We start from the raw sequence: 13,496 nt of genomic DNA on the forward strand, positions 1-13,496 counted from the left end.
TTCTCAAATCGCTCAGTCTGCACTGGATTACATTCTGCGAAAGTCTGTTTAACTCATTTCATATCATTCGATTTCCTGCAAACATGCACAGCTCATTATCCAATCGAAAGTATTGTATTTATCTCTTTGCGGAGTTTGAATGTTGTCAGTAAATCTGGCAAAGGCATACCAAGTAGTTTTGCTGTTGGGAGGAGCAGAGGGTGCAAACTGTGATAAGGTCGAGTCTTGTCACAGGATTTTTCAAGCGAAGATCAGTGAGAATTAAATGGACTCACTCTCCTTTCGAGTGATTGTGACCAAAAGTTCAAGGCAACAGATGGCAATGATAATGATGTTTTACATCTACAGACCAAATCTTACTCACTAGAGGCACCATAGTATAACAGATCTGATGAGTGGGTTAGATGATGATCCTTATGCAAAACTGAGACAGTGAGAGAATTAATCCCATGCTGTTGGTCTCACTTTTCTCTTAACTAGTTAGTCAGCGGACTGAGCTAACCGACTTCCATTCAATGCAGAACTAAACCAAACAGCTCAGTGTATTTACAATATATAATATTTCATGTAGAATAAGCTGCAACACCTATCAACGCCAACAGTTCTTCTTATACTTGGCATTTTCAGATGCAGGTATTATGCAATTTCTTTCCGAAGAATGTTATCCACTTCGAGAGTATGTCCCTTTTGCCTCGCCATCCAGGCAGCCCAGAATCTCTGTCGCTGTTAAATTCAGTCCCTGTGTGTCTGCACACGACATTTGATATATAATGGAATCAGCACCTAAAATGTTTTTATTTCTGAAAATTCAACTTCGATTTCAATAATTCTCAGAATAAAAAAAATCTGCTCCAAACGTCTACATCATTCCCCGTTGGTTTTGTACCTTCAAGCTTTAGTTTCCACTCACCTAAACGAAGGAAATTCCCTCAGATTTCGTCTTACCAACGTCACATCAGCTGGATAACCTCCCTTCAGACACTGCTAATTCTTTCCTGATTTCTCCCGCATGATTCTTTATCTATCTCACCGTCCCGTTAAATCTGCTATTTCCTTTTCTAGTGGTGTTATCTCAAAGTAAGCGTCATGTCTGTCCTTTCTATCGACTTTGTATCAAGTGAAATCTGACCGTGTCCTTCCTAACGTCATTATATTCTAGTAAACTCTACCGTCTCTTTCACCATGCCTTTATATCTCAGTAAATTTCAACACGAGAAAGAATGCTGGGTCCAATTCAACGCATGAAAACTCACCACTAAGCTGTGCAATCTTATTACCGACACGGGAAAGGTGGATGCAATTTTAATTACAGCTGAATCGATTGGCTGCAGCAGCATCGGGTCAAATCCCAGTCACATACGTGTCTGTAGTTCTCATATTTATTTCTTCTCTACGTGTGCTGAAGTAACACAGTGAGTGACCAATTACTGTTGTCAGACATACATGTAGGGGCGTATTAAATACTGATGTTGTGAGATTCCAGCAGTTTTTATTAACATACGCCATTCACTGTTTGAATCTCAGGCTCAGGACTTTGAAAGAGAGCGAATTTGAGCGAAAATTGAGCAGGGGCGTTTACCCTATGACATAACACGAGTTTCTGTGGTTGCTTTGTTGTTCACCTCATTTGTGTGCTTTGCATCATTGAGGATTTTGAAGTTGTCCCCTCTATCCAAAAGGCCCGTGCTTTTGCAACATTGTACAAAAAATGCAGTACAATAACAGCCGATGCTGATTCAGTCTACTTATCCAGACATTGACCCCTGGAAACAGCACTGTGCACGCTCCTCGAGTCTGGAAAACAACTTCCTCACAGATAATGTTACATTCCCGCTCTCATGGCTCTTTTCATTCCATCGGCTTCTGTTTTTCATGGAATCCCATTCAATCGATCTTGTCACTGTGTCATTTCTTTCCATGTGGTCAGATCTTGTGAACAGAATATCACAGTGTGAGTGCCCTGGGCCCATAACCCAGACGTCAGACCATACTCAGGGAACCGTATTCTGCTCTTGATCATTTCATGAACACCAGGGAGAAATATCTATGCTCTTCAAAATTTAATTACCTGTTTTAAGAAGCAATATAAACAGTTCCTGGTTCCTGCTTTTGTTGCCACACGAACAAAGATTGTAAATGCTGGAACAAGTCGAGACTGTCCGCTCTCCCACATCCAATTGATCCCAAGGTTGTGTTAAGATGATGGTCTGAATCTCTTCCTTCTCTTCCCTGTCACTCTGGGTTGATGTGAGCTGTGAAATCTTTGATATGAACTGGAGGCAACGTGGAAAAATGTATGCACAGCAGCTACGTGCGACGGGACTCGCTGCAGTAATATCCCATTCTGATTCAGACAGCAGAAGCCTCCCTGTGACTTCGAGAAGCACAGACACTGCTCCCGAATAATGGGGAGAGATTCACTCTTTCCTCGCAGTTCTGCATTTTCTATCTATCTCAGATCGCATTATTTGGACAAGGGTTGCCAAAAGAAGATGATTTCTTGTGCATGCGCGATCTCACTTTTCGACACCTTTCCAGAATTTCCATACTTCGCACTCCCGGCTGACCCCTATCCCGCTCCACAAACCCGTGGTTGATAGGGAGATGAAGATCACGTTCAAGCTGCTCTCCACCAACACTGTGACAATGGAAGGTGAGTTCGTCCAGTTATCAATGAAGAACGCCATTTTCCGGGAAAGCAGCAAGCAGAGCCTCCTGGGAGAAGCGAGTCAGAATGGAAAAGAGCTGTGATGAAAACTCGATGCTTCTTTCACTCTGAAACAGGAGAAATAGACTGAGCTAACCAAAAGAACACTCACCTGAATAATGGTTACCACATCTGGCGCCGTTCTGGCTCATTTGTCTCGGGTGTGATATTGCCTCAGAAAGGTGACATACGTGCGAGAGGTCTCGGGTTCACATTGCAGATGAGCCTTGGAATTTTGCACACTACTTCATTTTTGACTGAGAAGGTATGATTTCGATGAGATCGGGTTCAGATAAAGATTCCAAAGCTTGAAAACATACGCAGGCAAGTTCAAGAACCGCTTCTTCTCGGCCGTTGCTGCTCTGAGAAATGGATTGTCAAACTTTAAATACTGCTGACCTTGCCAATGTGGATTCTGCTGAGCGCACGTCCTATACAGAGTAACCTGAATTCCTGAGTCTGGTCGAATTTTGTTTTTCTCACGCTGTGATCTGCACGTCCCTGATTACTCTGATCCGCCTTTACCAATGGCAAACAACGCTTTCCAATGTACTTAGGTACATGTGATAATCAATCAATCAAAACACAGTCATTTCCTCATTGCTTGGAGCCAGCAAAGCGAAGGCGGGCTGCATGGCCTCAGTCTGCAGTGTGACACGTTTTGTGATTCTGATTGAAATTGCAATTAAAACAGCAGAATTTGGGAAGTTACAGGGTGGTTATATTGACACAGCCGGGACACATCTGTACCACAGTGCATCACACATGAACAGAGAAGATCTTTTGACTTCATCCTCGAAGTACATGCTACAAAAACCTGAAGACTGCGGAAAACTGCTGTGGTCAGCGATAACAGAGCTGCCCAGAGGGATCGTGGTGAGCGCATAATCCAGAAATTAATGAATGAAAAGCATCTTCTGCTCGATGACAATTCCAGCTTTCAGTGTGTGTACTGCCACTGCCAGTGTTTCGCTATAGCAGGGCTCCGTTCTTCGCATTACATATTGATGAGCCTTCTGCGTCCTTACACTCAATGATATCTGAAATAGATAAACCTGCCACATTTATACGATTGAGGAAACTCACATTTGAAGTTATGGAAGATTTTTTTGCTTGTTCTCTGTCGGTCTGTTATGACCTGATTCGCAAAGTCACTTGCCTGAGCTGGGAATACACTGGCGAAGGTGAGAAAAATCAGTTGTGGCGTGTACCATGCACATGACGCCTTGCAGTTATTCCCCACCTGTGTCACACAGCAGGGTCCTCCGGTGAAATGAACAGCCGTGAATGACATGTGGATCAGTATGTCAGAGACAGCATTTCGACACAGACACAGTTCCCTAATATTAAGACAAGCAGCACTGATGATGAATAACGTCAGAGAAAAGAGAGCGATAGAGATTTGCTGGGGACTCGATGGGATGAACGGCTTCTGTCAGCTCGTCAATGACGTCACACGTCTCTGCCGTCCCACGTCTCTGCCGTCCCTCTGCCTGTCTCTGTGACAGAGTGGCTGAGGGAGAAATAATGGCTCGTTTTTAATCCTCCCTTCCGCTTTGGACTGCCTGCAGACCCCGCAACTCCTGGCTGTGGGGATGGTTCTCAGTGAGTGAGGGTTTCATTTGGAGTCGCTTCATCTGGGACAGTTGGGACTCAGATGTTAACTGATGCCCGATTGCAGCAACGAAGCCGACGCCTCTGAAACAAAAGCCTTTCTGCAGGATTGTTCTGCAAAGATTGATTCTGCACATCAAATGGGTTGCACAAAAATGCACTTATTTGAACTTTACTGAGGGAAGAGAGTCCACAGCCCATTTCTCGCTTTCCCACCAGCTCAGCACCTTTCTCTCTCTCTCCCAAATAAATGATATTTGGAGGAAGTTCGCAATCAAAGATGATAAGTTCCAGCGGCGCTCTTGCACCTGGCTGTGCCCGTGAGAGGAAGCTTCAGAGTATATCCGCACTTACATCCCCTCAGAATGCCTGCAAGTGGAGGGAAATGGCTGAATACTCTGCCAATAGAGACAGCTCAGTCCACGGGGATGGGATAAACAACACCGTCTCGCGTGGGGACATTCTGCAGATCAGACACTGTGCACTTTACTATTCAGATCATACCAGTGTGAGAGCGTTCGATAAGGCCAATCGGTTACTCGTACCTGTGCCAACTCGGGAGCTGCAAAAGATTGGTGAAAGTTTAAACACGAATGATTTGTTCACGTTTCAAGTGTTTCCGTGAAGCAGGAAGCAGAAGACACACTGTGAAGCGATTGAGATCTGACTACAGGAGCAGCAAATAAGTTGTACTGCGCAGAGGAGAGCTTTGAAGTCTTGCAATCTGGTTGATGGTCCGATCATGCTCTCTCCACGCCACGCTGCTACAGAAGAAACTATGTCAGTGTCTCTCAGCATTGTGATGTCACAGGCAAATGACGCCGTTACACTGCAGGAAATTGCTTTTTCCAATGTGAGGGCTGTCCATATGTAAAGTAGCTTATATATCGAATCCTTTCACATATATAATTCCACTGTAACTCAGTGTGTTGTATTGTCTCCTTTCCACTTTACCTGTCATTGTGTCTTCACTGAAGGTGCTTTGCTCCTTTTGTGTGTCTTTTACAATCTGGATGATGTGGGGCAGTTGTATTGACCAATCTTCTGACAGAATTTTCCACTTCACTTCAGCCCGCCCTAACCTCGCTATATGATACTATTCCAGTTGTTTAGGTGTTAAGTGCTCATCTCAGATCCAACCTGCCCTCACCCAAATTAAATGGAAAACTCAGTCACACTGTGATCACTGCAATCGAGGGATATCTTCACTCCAATGACATTGATAATTCCAAGGATAAAGTTAAGACTGCAGATGCTGGAGTTCAGAGTTGGTCGTGTCATGCTGGAAAAGCACAGCAGATCAGGTAGCATCCGAGGAGCAGGAGAATTCAAGTTTCAGGCTTAAGCCCTTCATCAGGAATAAGCCTTGTGAGTCGGGGCTGGGAGATAAATGGAAGTGGTCTGGAGTTGAGGGGAAATAGCTGGAAAGCAATAGATGAATGAATAGGATGGAGAAGATAATAGGTCAGAAGTGGCAGTGATGGAATGGGTCGAGATAGCGGTGGCGAGTTGAAGGCTTGGGCCTGGGGGAGGGGAAATTAGGAAACTGTTCGAATTCACATTTATCCCGTGTGTTGTTCGGGTCCCAAGTCAGAATGTGTGGCGTTCGTCCTCCAGGCGTTGGGTTGTAATGGTTTGGTATTGGAGGAGGTCCAGTACCTGCATGTCTTTGACGGTGAAGGAGAGGGAGTTGAAGTGTTCAGCCACTGGATATGAAGTTGGTGGGTGCGGGTGTCCCAGAGATGTTCTCTGAAATGATCTGCAAGAAGTTGTCCTGTCTCCCTGATGAAGAGGAGACCACACTGGGTGCAATGGGTGCAGTAGATGACATTGTTAGCTGTACAGGTGAATTTCTAACGGATGTGGAATGATCCCTTCGGGTCTTGGTTGGAGTGGTGTGGGTGCTAGTTTCACCCTTCCTTTGGTGGCAGTGAAAGGTACCAGGAGAGGGTTGTGGGCTGGTGGGGGGAAGTGTGGACCTGAAGAGGTGGTCGTGGAGGGAATGGTCTTTTTGGAGTGCTGGCAGGGCTGGGTAGCACAATATATCTCTGGCGGTGGTGTCTGCCTCGAGGTGGCATCAGTGACAGAATGTGATGCGTTTTATGCAGAGGTTGGTGGGGTGGAAGGTGAGCAACAGGAGGTTCTGTCCTTGTTGCGTTGAGAGGCGTGGGGTTCAAGGGCGGTGGTGTGTGAAGTGGAGGAGATGCATTGGAGGGCGTTGTCAACCACGTGGGAAGGCAATTTGTGATCGTGGAAGAAGGAGATGAACTGGGTCTTTCTGAGTTGTAATTGGTCATCCTGCGAACAGATGTGGTGGATGCAGAGGATTTGGGAATAAGGAATGTCGATTTTTCACGAGATAGCGTTGGAGGAGATGTCGTCTAGATACCTGTGGGAGTCGGTGGGCTTGTAGTATATGTCTGTGATTAGTCAGTCGGCAGAGACGGTGATGGAGAGGTCCAGGAAGGCGAGGGAAGTTGCCAAGATTATCCGGATAAACTTGAGGTCGGGGTGGAAGGTATTGGGAAAGTTGGTGAGTTATTGAACCCCCTCGTTGGAGCACCAAGTGGCGCCAATACATTCATCAATGAAGCGGAGGAACAGGTGGAGGGTGGTGCCTGTGTAAGTGCGAAAGATGGACAGTTTCGCGTATCTGACAAACAGGCAGGCATAGCTAGGTCCTATGCGGATGCCCATGGCTACCCGTTTCGATGGAGGAAATGGGAAAATTGGAAAGATAAATTGTTGATTTTGAGGACTAGTTCAGTCAGGTGGATGAGGATGTCCGTGGAAAGGTACTGGTTGGGATGGTGTGAGATTAAGAAATGGAAGGCTTGCAGACTTCTGTCACAGCAGATGAATTTGTACAGGGACACGATGTCCATGGTGAAGATGACGCGTTGGGGGCCAGGGAAACGAAATTCGTGGAGGAGGTGAAGTGCATAGGGGTGTCACGAATATAAATGGACATTTTCTGGACTGGGGAGATAGGATTGTGACGAGGTATGAAGAGATTATTCGGATGGGACAGGCTCAGGCTGAGACAATAGGTCGACTGGGGAAGTCAGGTTTCTGTAACGTAGGAACGAGGTATAATCGGGGAGAGCACGGTTCATGGACAATGAGGTTGGAGGTTGTGGATGGGCGATGTCCAGAGGTGATGAGATTGTGGATGGTCTGAGAGATGATGGTTTGGTGATGGGAGGAGAAGTCATGATCGGGGTCAGTAGGAGGAGGTGCCTGCAAGTTGGCACCTGGCTTCAGCTTTGTCACTCTGCCCGACTCACAAGCCTCATTCCTGATGAATGGCTTATGCCTAAGTCGTCCATTCTCTTGCTCCTCGGATGTTGCCTGACCTGCTGTGCTTTTCCAGTACAACATGCTCTACTCATTCATTATTACTGTCTCATTTCAGAATATCAGGTCCATGCTGTCTGTTTGATTCTCGAGAACACTGTTCTCATGAACTGTGACAAAATCTTCACTGAAACAAAATCAGAAATTGCAGTAAAATCACAGGTGAGCTGGCAGCATCTGTGCAGATGGATCACAGTTAACGTTTCACATCCACTGGGTCCGTCTCTCCACAGATGCTGCCACACGTCCTGGAATTTTCCAGCAACGTCTGTTTTTGTTTGATTTGCAACATCGGCAATTTTTTCGTTTATGTTTTCTTATATTCTGCCAATATGATTTGGCTGAAGATTACGTGAAATGTTTTAAATATCACTGCAATGGAACGGCCAGATTCCACCAGCCCGCTACTTTTATTTGGTTCACGTGATCAATGCCTTTCCACTTGTTCACCGCGCCCTACAGCTGCACTGCATATAATTGTGGCATTCTCTCGGATTGGTGCGAGATTGATTGAAATTGTTGAAAACGTAAGATAAACTGAGAAAATACGGGATATTAAACGGGAAACTGAAAGGGAAAGAGAGAACAGCGAATGACAATGTTTTGACAAAGTTGAAATGTAATTGCTCAAGATTCAGAAAGTGCTTTCATCCACAAACATACCACAATGTGGAATGTAATGTTTGGGACAACTAATGCAAGCAGATTGCAAAATCTTTGTTTTAAAGTCTTGCTGCAACTGTTTTGGTTTTAATGAACGCATACATGGGATTCAGTGCTGTAATGATCCGCTAAACTGGAGAAGGAAATCTTTGCCTTCGAGGATACGTCCGGAATGTTCACTGATTTATCCCAGTAATGGTAGGACTGTCCTCTGGAAGCATATGAGTAAAATTATTCAATGTTCCATGGAGTTTCGAATGAGTGGTGAAGGGAATGTCTCCATTCACACATTAATCATTCAGTAGAATTCATTACAGGGGCCCATGAAATTATGAACAAATTGAACACGAACACGGACATACGATGCACAATAGCTACGACAATTACTATGTGAAAACTGTTGATTTCAGATCCACGGTGGCCTGTGGTGATGGCATTTACTGTCCAGAACCAATCTGCACTGGAATGACTGGAGAACACTATTAAGTATTTGAACTTCAGTCTCCTTTAGAAATAGTTGAGACTCACTCAGGGCACGGGGAGTTAGAGATGTTGGCCTTCCAAACCTTTTGAACATTTCGTGGAAGAATAAAGGGAGTGATAGATAATTTTCGTCTCCATGGAGACGATGTTCATGAACTGGATAGATAATAATTTACCTTATTTGAGTTTATGCATAGTGACGTCATATTTAAAAAGCAAAGAGTTCATAATGTATCTGTAGAATCTGTAGATCACCCTCAGTGGGACCATTGTGTGTAATCCTTGTCCTCATTCACTACCAAAAACATGTCAAGAGGTTAGAAATGGCACAGACGCTGTTTCCTGGATAGCAAGATATTAGAAAGTGAAGTGACGTTGTTTACTGAGACATAACAATACCAGAAAGGATACAAACGGGATGATAGAAAGAATGAAGGAGTTTATTCACGAGATTTGGAAATGCTGGAGCAGATACACGCAAGTTTGAAGAAAACGAATGAGATTTTCACATAACTCGAGGTTTGAATGACGAAATGGGGAAATGCCCTTTTCGAGTGGATCAATAACTTTAGTTAGAGCTTCAAAACCATCAGTGAATGATTAAGAAAAGTTTGGATGAGAATTTCTTCCACTCAATAGAGTTAGTTAAATCGTGAACAACTTTCCAGAAATAAAGCGTAGAAGCTGATTTCACAGTGTTTTAAAAGATACACGAACAAGCATACAAGGAGGGAATTTATAATTGAGAGAAAGTCAGTGCGGTTGCGTAACAATTTCGAATTTGGTTGACTTCAGACACAAAGACATTTCATGAACACATACAACTGATTAAGATTGAGTATAAAAAGTTCATGGATTGGTAAGGTGTGGCGTATTATTCAAGGTGAAACTCTGTAAATGGAGATGATATCTTGAAATAACTGCCGAGAGAAGCTATATCCTAATGAGTAGGAATTGAATCGTCACTTGGAGACACAACACCTACTTTAAAGATTTGACCACATTCACATGATGTTATGTATATTTCGTACATTCTTAACTCCACCCAAGAAATGCACCAAGAAGACTCTGTCCTTTTGTGTTGTTAACCCTCTGTACTTCTCTGCAGCACGCCATTGAAGATGAAATATGCTCAGAACAAAATTCAATTCAATACAATATTCAAACGGTCCTATGTGATTTTTTTTGATTATTGCAATAACCTTTGTGAGTTTGTAACAAACTGTGTAGCATGAAACCAGTTCAACATCTATTTTCCCGGAATTTAACGCAGTGCACATGGGAAACGTTATCTACCTACTGAAAAATCGCCTTTGGCTCTCTCTCCACACATGTCTCTACACGTTTTAGATACTTGCAGTATGTTTGTTGATCAAGGATTCATTATCCAGAAAAGGTCGTTTCTCAATCCACAATCTCGGGTATTTTCCCATAAACTTGGCTTTGCTCACTATCACCTTCTATCCGCACCCCTAAACACGATGACAAATTGAAGCTGCTCCATGTGAGGCTCAAACTTAAAACTTCGGGACAGCACTGCCCACTATACTGGAACAGAGATACTGTGCACTGGTCACCTGCAGCACAGGAGCAACACATTAATGCTTACCTCCACATTCCTGGTTGTACCTTAACGTTTGAGAAACCGAGTTTCTCTGATTCCATGGCTAGTAACGGGGATAAGACGATCATCTTGACCATTGGTTCTGACCCCGAGTGAGGTAAGTAGTGAGCTACTCATTGCAAAGAGGGGTAGATTGTTGAAATATACAATTTCAACATTTGCCTTCACTAACCAATGAACATTTTATTTTGTTTTTCATCTGTAGAAATCTTAAACTCTTCATCTTTAACAGACTCAATGACAGATCCCTATTGTGTCTCTGGCATCAACTTCCAAAGTGTAAACCCCCTCTGAATTCTTCCACCACAGTCTGCTGTTTGGGAATTTTTTCTGTTGTGGGAAATGCACTTCCCCGTGTGTCAACTGTTGCTCCCAGCATGCGCTCTGGCACTGCACTCATTTTCCTTCTGACACTTGCTCACTCTGTTGCTGTGATCATACAGTGACTTGGTGTCGCACGGCACAGGAAAATGATACAATCAAGGTTTTTGCATTGTTGAATTCAATTGTCAGTTTAGCCTAATTTAGGATTTTGAAATTGTCTGTCCTGTACACAAGTGCGTGTCAAAAATATCTGAGCAGAAGAAAGGTGTTCCGAATAATGACATTGAGCACTATGCACTCTCGTCCAGTCTGGAAAACAATTCCTCACAGGCAATTTAATAGACAATAGGTGCAGGAGTAGGCCATTCTGCCCTTCGAGCCAGCACTACCATTCATTATGATTATGGCTGATCATCCTCATTCAGTATCCTGTTCTTGCCTTATCCCCATAACCCTGGAGTCCACTATCCTTATGAGCTCTATCCAACTCTTTCTTGAAAGAACACACCTGCTTTCTCGGGTTCTTCATTCCGTTAACTTCAAATCTTCACAGAATTCAACAGACCTTGTTACATAGTCTTTTCTTCATTTTTGTTCAGACCACTGTGAGCAGAGTGTCACAGTGGGAATGCGCTTGCCCCACAACCCAGAGGTCAGACCATAGTCTTAGAACCGTACTGTACTATTTATCATTTCACCAACACCAGGGAGAAATATCTGCTCTGCTGCATAATTTACGCAATTCACTTATTAATAAGGTCATTGGACTCCGGGTACATGTGACGAGGTGGCACAGAGTTTCAGGCGATGCACTGCTAATCCATTGTGCTCTGCACGCGTGGGTTCGAGTCCCACTCTCGTCGCTGTTTTTAATGTTGCTATTTTTGTACGCTCACAGCTGTTTTATTGAAATTGGAGCTCCAATGTCAGTTTGTATGCATCGACGCTACTATAAAATCTCAAAGAATAGTTTGAGCCAGTTGCCTAAACTGCATTGAAATGTAGATCGCATTGGGATAATGAAAAGGAACGCAATTTTATTTTTCAAGTCAAGCTGCTGTGACCTTTTATTGTATGAAAGAGATCCAGGAAAACCAAATAATGAGAGATGCGAAATGTATGTTTATGCAGTGGGATTCTTAATGACTGATTTGTTGATGAAATCTGGAGCAGGTTGAGTAGAAGTGATTCATCTTGGTGAGAAGAGCACAGAGAGACATACGAATGGTTGTACCCTGGCCAGGTGCACAGCCAGGTGCACAGCTGAAATTTTACACGCTGTAGAGCTGTATGCTAACAAGGACATGAGCAATGTCACAAGGTGAACAAAGAACAAAGATAATCACCATCATTGATTCACTTCAAATTGTCCTCAAAAAACGACCATTCTCAATCTGATCAGCCAATCAATGAGGTCCTTGGCCTCCTCCATCGCCAGACCCTGGCCACACGACGCTTGGAGGAAGAGCGCCTCATCTTCCGCCTCGGTACCCTCCAACCACACGGGATGAATGTACATTTCTCCAGCTTCCTCATTTCCCCTCCCCCACCTTATCTCAGTCCCAACCCCCAGATTCAGCACCGCCCTCTTGACCTGCCATCTTCTTCCCGATCTCTCTGCCCCACCCCCTCTCCAGCCTATCACCCTCACTCTCACCTCCTTCCACCTATCATATTCCCAGCGCCCTCCCCCAAATTCCCTCCACTCTACTTTTTTTTACCTCAGCCCACTTGGCACGCCAGCCTCAACCTGAAGAAGGGCTTATGCCTGAAACGTCGATTCTCCTGTTCCTTGGATGCTGCTTGACCTGCTGGGTTTTTTCCAGCAACACATTTTCAGCTTCCCACATCTTGTGTTTATCTGTGCCTTATGTCCAGCCTTCATCAATGGCGAGAGCAACGGGCGAGGGAGACACCAATGCGTAAGTCTCTCCGTGCCCATGCACGGCACCAACATCGGCAGTTCTCCACTGTGCATTTACAGGTAGTTCTCGGTGCCCCTACACCCATGCCCTGCCCCTTTTGAAATATCTCCATTGTTTTGTGCTGTCTCTCTGTGCTCTTCTCACCAAGATGAATCACTTCTACTCATCCTGCTCCAGATTTCAACAACAAAACAGTCATTAAGAATCCCACTGCATAAACATACATTTCGCATCTCTCATTATTTGGTTTTCCTGGATCTCTTTCATACAATAAAAGGTCACAGCAGATTGACTTGAAAAGTAAAATTGCGTTCCTTTTCATTATCCCAATGCGATCTACATTTCAATGCAGTTAAGGCAACTGGCTCAAAGTATTCTTTGAGATTTTATAGTAGCGTCGATGCATACAAACTGACATTGGAGTTCCAATTTCAATAAAACAGCTGTGAGCGTACAAAAATAGCAACATTAAAAACAGCGACGAGAGTGGGACTCGAACCCACGTGTGCAGAGAACAATGGATTAGCAGTCCATCGCCTGAAACTCTCGGCCACCTCGTCACATGTACCCGGAGTCCAATGACCTTATTAATAAGTGAATTGCGTAAATTATGCAGCAGAGCAGATATTTCTCCCTGGTGTTGGTGAAATGATAAATAGTACAGTACGGTTCTAAGACTATGGTCTGACCTCTGGGTTGTGGGGCAAGCGCATTCCCACTGTGACACTCTGCTCACAGTGGTCTGAACAAAAATGAAGAAAAGACTATGTAACAAGGTCTGTTGAATTCTGTGAAGATT

General features: G+C 44.2%; 1 non-coding gene across 1 annotated transcript; it reads right to left on the bottom strand.

Moving 5' to 3' along the window:
- Positions 1 to 13,175: 13,175 nt before the first annotated feature.
- Positions 13,176 to 13,257, bottom strand: trnas-gcu (transfer RNA serine (anticodon GCU)). Its single transcript has one exon. It is a non-coding gene; the product is annotated as a tRNA-Ser (tRNA).
- Between the last annotated feature and the right edge of the window lie 239 nt (positions 13,258 to 13,496).

The sequence above is a fragment of the Chiloscyllium plagiosum genome, unplaced genomic scaffold (genome assembly GCF_037043375.1).
Source record: "Chiloscyllium plagiosum isolate Xiang-an unplaced genomic scaffold, Cpla_swu_hap1 HiC_scaffold_42, whole genome shotgun sequence".
Classification (NCBI taxonomy): domain Eukaryota; kingdom Metazoa; phylum Chordata; class Chondrichthyes; order Orectolobiformes; family Hemiscylliidae; genus Chiloscyllium; species Chiloscyllium plagiosum.